This window comes from Saimiri boliviensis, chromosome 1, assembly GCF_048565385.1.
Source record: "Saimiri boliviensis isolate mSaiBol1 chromosome 1, mSaiBol1.pri, whole genome shotgun sequence".
NCBI lineage: Eukaryota > Metazoa > Chordata > Mammalia > Primates > Cebidae > Saimiri > Saimiri boliviensis.
Window position 1 is genome coordinate 266,232,019 of NC_133449.1, and position 15,661 is coordinate 266,247,679.

At 37.5% G+C, this 15,661-nt stretch overlaps 1 protein-coding gene and 1 long non-coding RNA gene across 5 annotated transcripts in view; one reads left to right on the forward strand and one right to left on the reverse strand.

The window, feature by feature from the left end:
* The window catches only part of LOC141581382 (uncharacterized), a 73,564-nt gene that overhangs the window by 17,093 nt on the left and 40,810 nt on the right, over nt 1–15,661 (reverse strand). The gene's annotated exons all lie outside the window — the stretch shown is intronic.
* Nucleotides 1–15,661, forward strand: part of RANBP3L (RAN binding protein 3 like) — a 61,879-nt gene that overhangs the window by 5,955 nt on the left and 40,263 nt on the right. The gene's annotated exons all lie outside the window — the stretch shown is intronic.

Sequence of the window (15,661 nt, forward strand, 5' to 3'; positions counted from 1 at the left end):
AGGAAAGCTCTACACTTTCAATTTCCATTTTATTATAAGGGATACAAATGATCAGCCAGATAAAGAGGTACATGGGATGACATCTGGAAGGGTCATGAGCACAGGAGCCTCTGCTTCTACAGAGTCCAGATGAGCCACCCTCTCTCTTAGTACCAGGAAGCTCCCCTGAGCACAGTGTCCAGGGTTTTTAGTGAAGTTTCATTATGTAGGCATGATTGATTAAGTCATTGGCCATATGACTGAACTTAATCTCCAGTTCTTCTCTCCTCCTAGGGGGTTAGGGGAATGGGGTGGATCTGAAATTTCCAATCTCTAATCACATGCTTGGTCTTTTTGGTGTGGCAGCCACTCCCTTGAAACTATCTAAGGACCCCTTAGATAGTTCCATAATAAGCATTCTTAATAGCACTAGGAAATATATATATAAATCAGTTTAATGGCCAAAACTTCATTTTCTCACTGCATTTCTATTAGGATGGCTACTAATTGAAAAAAACACACACAGGAAATAAATGCTGGCAAGAATGTGGAGAAATTGGAACCTCGTGCACTGTTGGAGAAGATAAAATGGTGGAGCTGCTGTGAAAAGCACTATGGCAATGTATAAGTCGTTCTCAGGCTGCTATAAAGAACTGCCTGACACTGGGTAATTTATAAAGGAAAGAGATTTAATTGACTCACAGTTCCACAGGACTGGGGAGTCCTCAGGAAACTTACAATCGTGGCAAAAGGGGAAGCAAACATGTTCTTTTTCACATGGTGGCAGGAAGCAGAAGTGATGGGCAAAGGGGGAAAAGGCCCTATAAAACCATCAGCTCTCCTGAGAACTCACTATCATGAGAACAGCAGGGGGTAACTGCCCCCATGATTCAATTACCTCCTGCTTGGTCCCTCCCATAACGCCTGGGGATTATGGGAACTACAATTCAAGATGAGATATGGGTGGAGACTCAGCCAAACCATATCAGACAGTTCCTCCAAAAATTAAGAAATATAATTACCATGGTATTCTGCAATTTCACTTCTGGATAAAATCCTAAGAGAAGTGAAAGCAGTAATTAAAACCGATGCTTGCACACCTATATTCATGGTAGTATTATTCACAATAGCCAAAAGATGGAAACAACCAAATCTCTATCAATAAGTGAATGGATCAATGAAATGTGGATAATAATAATAAAAATAAAAATAAATGATAATAAATAAATAATTTTTAGCCTCAAAAATGAAGGAAATTCTGACATATGCTACAACATATATGAACCTGAGGATATTAAGTTGAATGAAATAAGCCAGTCACAAAAAGATAAATATTGTCTTATTCCACTTACATGAGGTATTTAAAGTAGTCAAATTTAGAGAGACAGAAAGTAGAATGTTGTTTCTAGGGTTTTGGGGAAGAAACGATGGAGGATGCGTTGTTTAATAGTACGGAATTTCAGTTTTTCAGGATAAAAAGAGTTCTGGAAATTGGTTATACAAACAGGTCAATATAGTTCACACTACTGAACTATACACTTATAAATGGTTAAAATGATAAATTTTATGGTAAGCATATTTTACCACATAAAAAAAAGCCATGGTTGTCCAAGGCCATCTCTACTTACACTTTTGAAGTTGGATTTAACAAAAACAAAACTTAAAAAAAAATCCTTTATGTTTCCATTCCTAAAAACAAAGTCATGAGAAAGTAGTCTGCTCCTCCGTGATCCCCAAAGTTATTTCTTTCAAAATATTAATAAAATTAATAAAACCCTACCTAGATTAATCAATAAAAAGAGACATTACTGGGTACGGTGGCTCACACCTGTAATCTCAGCATTCTGAGAGACTGAGGTAGGCAGATCACTTGAGGACAGGAATTCAAGATCACCCTGGTCAACATGGTGAAACTTCGTCTTTACTAAAAATACAAAAATTAGCCAGGTATGGTGGCATGTGCCTGTGATCTCAGCTACTCAGGAGGCTGAGGCATGAGAATTGCTTGAGCCCATGAGATAAAGGTTGCAGTTAGTCAAGATCACGGCAGTGCACTCTAGCCTGGGCAATAGAGACTCTATTTTAAAAAAGGGAGAGAGAGAGAGAGAGAGAGAGAGAGAGAGAGAGAGAGAGAGAGAGAGAAACCATCAATATCAAGAATGATGTAGAAAGTGTCATTAACAGATATTAAAAGGATTAAAAGTTCTTATGAATACCTTTGTGCCAGAAAAATGCAGAGGAACATAAGCAAAATTCAACACCAACTGATATAAAAATTGAAGGGATTTGGAATACAGTGACAACTTCCTCAACCTGATAGAGAAAAATACTTACAACAAACCCAGCAGCTAACACTACTCAATGTAGAAGATTGTACATTTTCCTCCTAAGATTGGGAAAAAAACCAAAGCTGTCCATTATCATCACTTCTATTCAACAGGGTACTGGAGATCCTAGCCAGTGTATTACATTAAGAAAAAGAAATAAAAGGCTTAATATTGGAAAGAAAGAGGTAAAACCATCTTTTTTCACAGATGACTAATGGTGTTTGTAGAAAAATCCAGAAAAATCTATAAAAAAAAAATGCTAGAACTAGTAAATGCATTTACTAAGGTAAAAGGCTACAAAGTCAACATACAAAAATATCATATTTCTATGTATTAGCTAAGAACAAGTGGAAATTAAAAATATACTCATTAAATAGCATAGAAAGAAAATACTTATGGATTAATTTAACAAAATATGTGCAAGACTTGTACACTTAAACATTGCAGTGTGAAGCTAAAGAAAACTGAATTATAAGAAGAGATATATCCCAAGTTCATGAATTGGAATGCTCAATGTCAATTTTCCTCAGATTGACCTATAGAGTCAAGGCCATCTCAATAAAAATTACACTAGATTTTTTGTTTTGAAATTGACAAATTGATTTTAAAAGTATAAGGAAGTATTAAGGACCTAGAATAGCTAAATCAATCTTGAAAAAGAGAACAAAGTTGACAATCTACACTTTGGATTTCAGGCTATAATAAATCAGGATGGTATAGTATCAGTGTAAGGATAGAAAAATCTACTGTTGGACAGGAATATAAAGCCCAGAGACTGATCTCTTAGTACATGGTCACTTGGTTTTTAACAAAGGTATCAAGATAACTCAAAGGAAGGATAGTCTTTTCTACAAGACTCCTGGAACAAATAGGGGGATATATTTCTAAAAATGAACCTCAATACCTACCTCATAGAAAAATTAGTTTGAGATAGAATATGACCAAAACACAAAAGCTAAATATATAAAGCTTCTAGAAGCAATGTAGGAAAATATCTTCACTGTCAGAATAGGCAGCTTTTAGACAGACAAAAAAGCATCGACCGTAGAAAATTGGTAAGTTAGAGTATCAATATTAAACATATCTGTTCTTCAAAAGATACCACTAAGAAAAGAAAAGACTGGGAGAAAAATGTCAAATATGTACTTGAAAAAGAACTTTCAATCAGAGTATGTTAAAAACTTTTACAACTCATAATAAACAATTTGATTAAAAAATGGGCAAATGGGCCGGGTGTGGTAGCTCACGCCTGTAATCCCAGCACTTTGGAAGGCTGAGGTGGGCAGATCATGAGGTTAGGAGATTGAGACCATCCCGGCCAACATGGTGAAATCCTGTCTCTACTAAAAACACAAAAATTAGCTGGGTGTGGTGGTGCACACCTGTAATCTTAGCTACTTGGGAGGCTGAGGCAGGAGAATCACTTGAACCAGGGAGTTGGAGGCTGCAGATAGCCAAGATTGTACCACTGCACTCCAGCGTGGCAACAGACTGAGACTCCATCTCAAACAAACAAACAAACAAAAAAAGGACAAATGATCTGGCAAACACTTAAAAAGAAAGTATATAAATGGCCAAAAGCACATTAAAAGATGCTCTACATTATCAGTCAACGGGGAAATGCAAAATAAAACCACCATGAAATATCACTTCACATCCACTAGAATAGCTAAAATATTAAATGTTGGTAACACAATGCTTGGAGAGGATGTGAAACAACCAGAACTCACTCATTGCTGGGAAGTGGTAAAAACCACTTTGGAAAATGGTTTGGCAGTTTCTTATATAATTAGACCCACAAGTATCCTGTGATCCAACAGTTCCATATTTAGGTATTTTTCTAAGAGAAATAAAAATATATCCACAAAAGAACCTAAATACCTACCTCATACAAAAATTAGTTTGAGATAGAATATGACCAAAACACAAAAGCTAAATATATAAAGCTTCTAGAAGCAATGTAGGAAAATATTGCACAAGAATGTTGATAGCAGATTTTATTCATATGAGCCCCAACATGTGAATAACACAAAACTGTTCATAAGCAAGTAAATGGGTCAGCAAATTGTGGTATATTCACACACTGGAATACCGCTCAGTAGTAAAAAGAAATGAATTGCTGATACATGTAACCATGTAGATGAATCTCAGAAATGTTATATTGAGTGAAAATAAGCCAGACACAAAAGAGTACATATTTCTACAGGCAAAACTAGGCCATGTTGATAGACATCAGAACAGTTGTTGCCCAGGGAGAAGAACTGGAATAGGACACAAGGAACTCACTGGGGCAATAAAAATGTTTTCTATCTTGATAAGGGTTTGGTTACCTGAGTACACAAATTTGTCAAAAATTCATCTGTGCATTTTATTTTACATAATCTAACCCTCATTTTCTAAAATGTGAGACGGCCTAGGATGCCTCAGACTCCAAATTTTCCTCTAGGCCTCTACTACTGATTCCACAAAATAGTGAAGAGACTGAAATATCTCAATGAATTTGAATAACTTACCCAAGAACATTACTGTGTCCTACTGGCAGAGTACCCACAGCTCAGGAAATATCACACCCTCAAGATAGAATGTTAGTATAGCCTTAGCCAAGTTTCATAATAGTGGTGTTTTATTGTTGCTTTTATTCCTAAAGCTTAGAACTTCTCTGTTAATAACATGGACACCAAAAATTAGCTAATCAATGAGATTAGCACAGGATAAATTGAGGTATAATAAAAAGAACTACCTAATAGCTAGGGTGAGACAGTACCTCTTTTTGTCAATCATCTGTCTTTTCATTATAGAACATCCCTTAGAATCAATGATTTCTTGTACTTTTCTTTAGAACTCAGTGTTGTTACTGTTTTAAAACCATGACTGACTCATGAGTTATCCTTTAATAAATAGCTGAAATGGACTACTTCATGAATATTTTTTTACCCCATTTCTACTTCATCTTGTTTGAATTTATATAGCACTTCATTTATTTTATGAATAAATACTTAATGGCTGCCAATTATCAGGCACTGTTCTCGACTCTAGTGAACAAAGCAAACTAAAAATTCTACCCACAAAAAGCTTATTTTCTCAGAGGCAGAAAGGCAAACAATAAAGAAGATAAATAAGCAAAACATATAGTGCAAATCAGGGGTCCATGGCTTGTTTGGAACCCAGTTCCAAACAAGCAGGAGGTGAGCAGGGCATGAGCGAGCATTACCACCTGAGCTCTGCCTCCTGTCAGATCAATGCACATTAGAGTCTCACAGGAGCGCAAACCCTATTGTGAACTGAGCATGTGAGGGATCTAGGTTGCATGCTTCTTATGAGAATCTAATGTCTGATGATATGAGGTGAGGCAGTTTCATTTCGAAAACATCCCCACCCACCTTCCCACCATCTGTGGAAAAATTGTCTTCCAGTCCCTCATGCCAAAAAGGTTAGGGACCAATGGTGTAAATGATAATGATGAAGATAGAGATTATGGAAAAAAATAAAGCAGGCAAAATGGAGTGTCATAATGGAGGTCTGATTTAAGCAGCGTGCTCAGGGAAGACCTCATTAAGAAGGTGAATTTGAGTCAAGACCTGAAAGAGGTGAGGGAGTGGATTGTGTAACATCTGGGGGAAGAGCAATCCAGGTAGCATAAAGAGTAAGTAAAAAGACTGAGTTTTAGAAATCACACTTCACCTACGTTTGTTCTGATGTGGTTATTGATTCATTTCAGTTAGAGCAATATTTCTATCACAGTTATCTGGGTCTGTGATTCTCAAACTTTAGCATCACCTGCAGAATCACCCGGAGAACTTATTAAAACACAATTGCTGGGTCCCAGTCTGACTTTCTGATTCAGAAGTTCTGAGGGGAGTGGAAGGAAGGAGTCAAGAATTTTCATTTCTAACAAGTTCTCAGAGAAATGCCCTTGCAGCAGTTGCAGAGATCACACTTTAAGAATGACTGTGTTGGAGGGTCAAAAGGAGGCCAGTATAATTGAGTTAGCTTAAGTGAGTGTAAGGAAATGATTGAGAGATACGGAGAGGGGAGAGGAGCAGTTAGATAGTCATGTCTGCCCTGGTAAGCCCTTTGGCTTTGACTGTGAGAGAAGTGGGAAGTATTACATGCCAACTTGAGTTAATTTGATCATTTATATCTTTTAGGTTCTTTCGGGGAGCTAGTAATAACCAGTAAAAAGTTAGGGATGTAGTAAAAGTAAGCTACTCCTCCACAACCTCAATACCTTGTTAAAATAAAGCAAATCTGAGGCTAAATTCTTTCACATAAATGGCTATTTACTAAACAAAAATTAATTAGCAAACAAGCATAAAACACTGCATATGATGCCCCAAATTCTCTGTTCCTTAGGTAATCTGATTATATCTTGCCCAAAAGGTTTGCTCAGACAAAATGACATTCTCCAGGCAGTATTCTGTGCAGTCAGCCAGTAACCAAGAATTATCCTGCTCATTAATGGACACTGGGACCTTTCAGTATAAAGCTTTGGGCACTGTACCTACGAGTACAGGCTATAAGCCTTGCCAGATTCTTCTGTCCAGACTAGCAACTGTCCTAAATATTTCAGGCAATCCAGGGTCTTGAATGCCATTAATTTCACCAATGAAAATTCATTTATGATGTTGATTATGCGAAATCTCAAAGGCTTAGATATTGATTGAGATGGAAAGATGACAAGCTTGTAATGAGAAGCCTCTGAATGAGCTTCCTGGTCCTGGCAACCACACTTGGGGTACGAATTCCCCTCTAGGTCAATATATACCACTTTAAGTGGTATAACTTAATCTAACATTCACATACAAACTATGCTATCTTTGCTGGTGTCTTCTAAAGTCAATTACAAGAAACAGTGCTTCTCCTCATTTTCTCACAATAAGGCATATATTAAAAATGATACAGCACTTTGACGTCAATTCAGGAGGCTGACCCTGTGGGATGAAGGGCCAAGATCCTGGCACACATGTAGCCTTTACACTAGTGTGCTCCATACATGAAGCAAGATCTGGCAAGAGCAAACATTTGAACCTTTATTGATATTCTTTGTTATGGAAGGCCATCTACTAAGCATGCCCTAGACACCTTAGATGATAAGTTCCATAAGGGGACCTACAAAATCACATTCAAAACTAAGATTCTGAGCTTTGCCAAGAATTATTATTTTGTGTTAATGCTGACTCAATTGTGCTGTTTTTGAGAGCAGAAAAAATGGATTCATACCCTAGACCATATCGCAGTGCTAACATGTCACTTACAAACAAATCACATTTATGAAGTGTTTGTTATAGACCAGACACTGTTTTTCAGCACTTTTGATGTATTAGCTCATTTCTTTGTGAAAGTCCCAGGAGGTCTCACAGCTGGGGTCTTCAGCCAAGCTCCTGACCCAAAATCTGGACTCCAGAGACTGGGCTTTCACTCATGCTCACCGCCTCTTAAGCTGGTACAAAATAGGTGTTCAGCTAAGTACCTGCAAAGGGCTTGGATGATGGCTGGCCCTTGAACTCAATTTGTGTTTCTATTGTTTAGAATAGGTTGTTATTAAATCACCAGTTAATTTCTACATGAATTACCAACTACATCCAACTGTCTCCCAAAAGGGTAAGTTTGACTGGAAAAGAAACAGTTGCAAAAATGCAGATGTATCAGTGCGCATCTAGCAGCTCACAGCAAGTGGCTTACAGATTAGGCTAGCAGTTTTTGCTTAACTTTAAATAACTGCATAGTCCCTATGTCCCACACTGCATGAAATGCAAAAGATAGCAACGTACCATTTTTGGAACTGGACTGTTACAGTCTTGGAGAGCAGTTTGGGTTTCTGACAAAATAAAGAGGCAGTATGCCAAACCTCAAATTAAAAAGGTATTAAATAGTAGTCATTATTATAATTCACTTTTATTTAAACTGGGTCTTTATTTCAAGTGTTGGCTCAACTATTACATTAAATCATTAACTTGACTTAAAATTTTAATCAACTCTTAGGCAAGGTAAGTTTCACACCTGAGTTGCTTTTTAATGAAGTCTGTTGGCAAACTAGCAAAATATTCAAAAGTCAGGATTTAAAATGCAGTAAATACCTGTATTCATTAAAAAGCTGCATTCCTTCTACCCAATGATCACATACCTCACACCCTGTGGATGGCAATAAACAAACAAAAGGTCAAAGGAATAAGATCTAGACTTTTAACAAGGGATGCTGGTGTGAAGGTATCTTTTCATACTAACTAAAGCAACATCAAAAGAACATAAAATATATGTCTGCAAGTTGATTCAGAAGGACAGGGTTTAAAATGAAAGTGAGAAGAGGGAACCCAACCTAGTACTCAAACAGGAGAGATAAGAAAGAGATTTTTAAGTATGACCTGTATAATGGCAGGATGGGCTTCAGGCCCTGAAAGAACTCAGTGCTAAGGAGACTCAAATTCCTTTCCCTCATCAGATTCAGAGAAACTTTTAGACTTGCAGCAACTATAGCTCAATAAACATGGTCATCTCTCTGGAGTGGGACTCCATCTAGATGAAAAAACCATATTTCAGATCTTTATAATGACCTGTTTAAGCAACTGTTCTAATAAAAGGAAGGATATTGCTATTAAGAGTAAGAGTAAACCTGTGAATGCTGAAAATTGATTATTTTGGTCTATGATTGGTTGTGTTAAACTTTACTTGTCTGCTGAGACATGAAGTGGCAGATAAAGATGTGTATGTGCGTGTGTATTTTTATATATTTAGCATAGGCAAGACATATACCAGTACCACAGATTATGAAGTTCTGCTTATTAGACAAATTTTTGTTATAAGAAGCTTTATTTTCAAATATGAATTAAAGTTTTGGTGTTTTTAAAACATTTTTCATTTTGAAAACTAAGTAAGCTAAAATTAATTAATATGCTGGGCATAGTGGCTCATACTTGTAATCCCAGCACTTTGGGAGGCCGAGGCGGGCCGATCACCTGAGGTCAGGAGTTCGAGACCAGCCTGGACAACATGTTGAAACCCCACTGCTACTAAAAATATAAAAGTTAGTCTGGCATGGTGGTGGGTGCCTGTAATCCCAGACACTCAGGAGGCTAAGGCACAAGAATTGCTTGAACTCAGGAGGCAGAGGTTGCAGTGAGCCAACTGAGCTAGCCAGACATCCTCAGGAATAGATAAATTTAAAGGATTGTTTTCAGTATTCCTGGGAATATTTCAAGCCATATAAATTTTCAAAGTAAAAACTTTTCTCTGCCAATTTTCATTAGCTTGGTGAACAAAACATTTCTGGTAAGGGTACAGATTGGTACCCTTTACTTCTCCCAAACTAGTTCTAATACGGTACAGTAAGATACATCCCTGCAGAACCATCTACCACAGGCATCATGTTATTCCTGCTACATTTCTATGCCTGAGGGCCAGGAGGGCAGTTCAGCCCTCAAATACAAGGAGAAGAGGAACCTCAGCCTCCTGGGAGTTCCCTAGAGGGGAATGGGGTCCAGGCCCCTCTTGGGCTGGTCAGGCTTTGGATGGCAACTCAGCTCCTTCTTCCTGAGTAGGCTGCCAAAGACTTGTTCTCAGTGGAATAACATCTACTTATTCCTGTGGAAATGGAAAAACAAGGAGCTTTTTATTCTATGTGCTCAAAGGCTCAAGACAAAGAGGAATAAGTTTAAAGAAAAGAGGTTTGGAATTGGAAGAAGTTGCAATCAAGCTTCTCCATCCGGCCTGTGTCCTTGGAATCCATGAAGAAATTTTAAAATCGTATGTTTCTTCACCAAGGGGGAAGAGTTTAAATTTATCTGGACTCAATCTATGAAGCTATATTTCAGCTGTATTAACTTATTAGTAATATTTTTGAAGAGTGATTTAGTTCTTACTGATACAATATTTTGTGTGAAAAGTATCTCTTTAATGTTAGCAGTAATTAAAAATCTGCTAATTATTATTTAAAATTAACTTTAAGAAGATACCATTCTAGACTTGCATATGTGCCTGCTCAATGTATATTTTCAACATCCCATATAACCTAGACTTTGTTCCCCACTCCCTCAGCAAAGCAGAGAGACCCATTTTTAACATATGGAAGCATTTTCACACTGCGAGTTATTTTGAGTGAAAAATATGTGATTTATAAATGCTTTGAAATTAAATATGTATTTCCAAATGGTATCAGGTTGACCAGGCACAGCCTAGGACACATTCTGCAACTTTCTGAGCCCTTGGGCCTAAATAAGGGAGCAGTGTAGAGAAAGAACAAACCATTCTTTCTGGCATTATCAATCCAGAAGTCCCACATTTGCTGCTAATAAACTTATTCAAATAAAGATTGCAAGTAACTTTGTCACAAAAGCACACAACAGTCTTATTTACAGACAAAGTAACACCTTCAAGTTAGGCAGAAATGGGTATGCCCTGTCAAAAGGAACACATTCTTCTGAGTTATTGTTGCCAGTGGCTGAAAAGAAATATATACATGGTGATTTTATATTGCTAGGATCACTATGCCATTTGCCTACAGACATTCTTGAACAAACCTCTTTAGAGTCAGAATATGCACAAATAATGACAAGAATAACAAAACCATCTTACAGTGTTTTCTATACAGCAAAACTGAAGTGCAGGTAGACTCACACAATATAGGATCATGTCAAACCCAATCAGGTTTGTACAGAACCATGGAAGGCAGGAGAGAGATATCATAGCCCAGACATGTCGCGTTTCAGAAAAGAAGAAGCTGTAAAATAGTCATTTAACTCACAATGGAAGCCAGGAAGGAAGCTGACTTAGAGAAAAAAGATTTGGAGTCAGCTCTCATGTCTTGTAGTCTCAGATCTCTAAGAATTATCTGTGTGACCTGAGACAGGTCCTGTAATTTTAGAGCCTTAGTTCTCTCATGAGCAAAGGGTTTAATAACTAACTTCTTGAGGATCATATAATGTAATAAGAGCTGCAGCTTACTAAGCATTTTTTGTGAGGCAGGCACTGTGCAGAGTGTTTTACATATATGACCTTGCTGAATCGTTACAACTGTATAAGGCAGATCTAATGATCCCCATTTCATAGGTGAGAAGATCTGGACTCTAGGAGTCCAATGACTTGCCCTAGTCTACCCAGTAACTTGAGGGGATAGAATTTAAATCCAGGTCTTTTTTTCTACAAAGCTCAGATTTTTAAAACCATACCTCTAGTTCCTAGTAGTCATTCTTTTATTTACAAAAATATTAATATATTTAAATATGTCTTATAATAGGTAAAGTATGGCACAAATGTAAATTTTTATGTTATGCCAGTGCATAAAAGAAGCATCCCTGGTGGTCAGCCAAATCTAAATTTTCATACTACTTCTTAAGGTCATATTAAGTTAAACATTTCAAAAGCCAAGAGTAAAGACTAGTCATGATACACATATGCATTTCATATTGTAGCTATTATCTTTAAAAAGAAAGAAAAAATAATATTTCAAAGAATAATGTCCTGACACTAAAACAATAGTAAAATATAATGAAGCATGCTGTGATAGCCATTGAAAAAGATCTATCAAAAAACAAAGTCCTGGCCGGGCGCGGTGGCTCAAGCCTGTAATCCCAGCACTTTGGGAGGCTGAGGCGGGTGGATCACTAGGTCAAGAGATCGAGACCATCCTGGTCAACATGGTGAAACTCCGTCTCTACTAAAGATACAAAAAATTAGCTGGGCATGGTGGCATGTGCCTGTAATCCCAGCTACTCAGGAGGCTGAGGCAGGAGAATTGCCTGAACCCAGGAGGCGGAGGTTGCCGTGAGCCGAGATCGCGCCATTGCACTCCAGCCTGGGTAACAAGAGTGAAACTCCGTCTCAAAAAATAAAAAAAAAAACCAAAGTCCTTATAAAACCATTCTAGTCCCTGATCATCCCCAAATTAGAAGCTCACTGCACGTGATGATCACATCTTTGGGGATCAATTACAAAACAGTTTCAAAAAAAAAAAAAAAAAAATATATATATATATATATATATATATATATATATATATATATATGGAGAAGAAAATGCAGGGAACTGCCAGAGCTACAGTTCAAGTGGATAATTCCAGTCCTGGTAGCAATTAGAGTTGACCCATTTGGCAGTGCCTTCCCCTCTGCAGGGGGTTTGTTGCCACCCTGTTTCCTGCCAAGGCTGTTTACACAACTCTTTTAGCCCTGGCTAGAGTAGCCTAGTTCTATCCAGTGTGGAGAATTGGGTTTCCACCTTTCCTATGCTACCAAGTGGAAAGAAGTGTGCTAAAATCTAGGTGGGAGAAGCTGTGTATCAGAAACTTGGGGAGCTCTAGGAGCTGCCTATCCCCCATGCCCACTGAAGTACAATGAAGTCAAAGGTACTCCATTCTCAGTGTATATCTTTGACATCTTCTTTTGACTCAGCAGATCCTTTCAAATCCCCACCTCCGAGAGAACCCAGCAACAAAATCCTTCAGTTACTTTCCCAGTTGAAATAGGTTTGTCAGAGATCAGTTATCAGTTAGACATACGGAAAGAAAAGGTAGGGACACCTTATAAGCCACCGAAAATTTGGGGTACGGGTAAATATGGTACATATTAAAATAGAAAAGAAAGTTTATTATAAACACTGACTGTGATAGCATAATACTTTGGAATCTGGAGGACAAAGCTATTAAATATATGCATAATATTCAGCTGAATTCCTTTTTCCTCTATGCATACCTATGAGAAAATTTAATTTTCAAATTAAGCACAACAAAAGATTAAGAATGATAATCTAGGACAAGTTTAACAATATACTGTAATGTTATATGAATGTTGTCTCTCAAAGTATCTGAACTGCAGCTGACCATTTGTAGCTGAAGCCACAGATAACAGGGCCCACTGTACTGGATTTTCTTCCTAGTGAGTTCCACTGTTATTCTGAGGAAGTTTTGATTGCTTTTTGAACTCAGCAACTCTATCTTGCTCACATTTTATTTCCACATATTTTAATGTGAAGAATGATTAAGACCAAGAAGCAAGGTACTGTATGCTTGCTGGGCAGTATAACTCAGTAAGAAGTCTATTTTTGGCAAGCAGCATAGGGTTTGTCCTCTAATTCTGGGAGTCTGATACTATGGTAGAAAAAGGATTATTTTTTAATTTTTATATTTTCAAAGTTATACATATTCATGTGACTTAAGGAATCAAATGGTTTTGTGAGGCTTTTCTGGAAAAACAGGAAACACTCAGCCTTGTCCCCTCCTTTGGTCTCCCTTTTGATCCACAGAGACGACCATATCTAACTGTCACCACTGTTTCTTTTGGCATTAACCTCCATATCTCCACATATCACACTGTTTCTTTATGTTTAGGCACTATTGGCTTGTCACTATGGAAGAATTAGCTCCCTTTCACAGATTTCCCTGAGCACTGCAACCACCCCCACCACACACATGCGTATTCCTCTGTCTTCCCCAGATTGTAGAATCCTAAACTTGATTAGATCAGTATTTCATACTGACTTTAAACGCTGTTGCAACTGAGCTATATAATATATTATGGTTACTCTTTCTTTTTTCCCTACTTATTGTTTCTCTGGAGTTAATAACTGTCATTGTTTTTGTCGTTTTCTTAGTTCTCTATATACTTATCATCAGTTGAGCCCCTAAATTTCCTACAATCTTCTAAATACCCTTTTGAAATATTCAACCACTTGAGATTTTCAATTAGTTTTAGTCCCACCTTCTTGAAGACATCATTCCTGAAGTCTTCCCAGGGACCACCCCTATTCTGGATTAGGTGCTCTCTGTGCTTGGTGTGCACTGACATTCTTTTTTTTTTTTTGAGATGGAGTTTCGCTCTTGTTACCCGGGCTGGAGTGCAATGGCACGATCTCGGCTCACCGCAACCTCCGCCTCCTGGGTTCAGACAATTCTCCTGCCTCAGCCTCCTGAGTAGCTGGGATTACAGGCACGTGCCACTATGCCCAGCTAATTTTTTTGTATTTTTAGTAGAGACGGGGTTTCACCATGTTGACTAGGATGGTCTTGACCTCTTGACCTTGTGATCTACCCGCCTCGGCCTCCCAAAGTGCTGGGATTACAGGCTTGAGCCACTGTGCCCGGCCTGTGCACTGACATTCTAAGACATCCCTTTACCAGGATCCCCTTTGTCTCTTGAGTTGGTTCTGCTGGTCCTGGATCCTTAGTTTACTAGTTCTTTTGGTAGAGCACATTTCCAGAAGCATCCTGAGAATGGGTGGGCATGGGATACCCATTCTGAGACCCTGTAGTCTAGAAATGTTTTTATCATATTTTCACACTTAATCAATGGTTTCTGTTTGTATACAATTCCAGGCTTGAAATAATTTCCCCTTAAGGTATTGAAAGTATTGCTCTTTTGCTTTCTGATTTCCAGTGTTGCTCTTGGGAAACCTAAAGCTGTTCTGATTCCTGACCCTTTGTATGTGACTTTTTTATTCCTTCTGGATACCATTAGGACATTTTCTTTGTCCACAGGATTCTAGGTTGTCATGATATGCATTGGATTGGGTTAATATTCATGTTGTCCTCAGCACTGGATGGGATCTTGCAATCTGGAGATTATGTTCTTCAATTTGGGCAAATATTTATGATCCATTTGTTGATAATTTCATCTTTTTTGTATTCTATATTCTTTTTTCCTAGAGTTTCTATTAGTCAAGTGTTGAAGTGAATTTTTGGGCTAGTCACCTGGGTTTTCTTACATTTTTCTTCTATTTTCCATTTCTGTTCTTACGTTCTGCTTTCTGGTTGATTTACTCAAATTAATTTTCCAAATATTTTATTTTTTTAAATCAAGATTGATTATTGTGTTGATTATACTATCATATTTTAAAGTTTACTTTTTAAAAGCATATTCTTGTTCTATATTCTTTTTTAAAAATATAATATTCTACTTCTATGTCATGGATGTTTATTATTTGTGAGTATATGAATGATATATGCATATATTTTAATCACTCTTTTGATCCAATTTACTTTTCTCCTGTTTACTTGTTTAATCCTGTTTTATGTCTGATGATACATTGACTGCCTGCTTGTTTTTAAGAGAGGGACACAAAAAGCTGCCTGGCAGCTTCGTTAGCTGGTAAAATGGGAGCTCCTCATCTGGCTTGACCAGTCATTGGGGAAACTTTTTGTCAATATCTTTAGGTCTTTTCCTTAGGGTTGGTCAGACTTTCCAGAGAAAAATCTGATTTTCTCCTTAGAGGAAATAACTTGGCTGCCAGCATTCTGTGAATTGAGAACAAGACCTTAACATTTTGTATACATGGTAGACAAAATAATGTCTTCCTAAAGCTGTCCACATCCTAATGCCCCATACCTGTAAGTACATACCCTTAGATGGCAAAATAAAACTTGCAGATGTGAT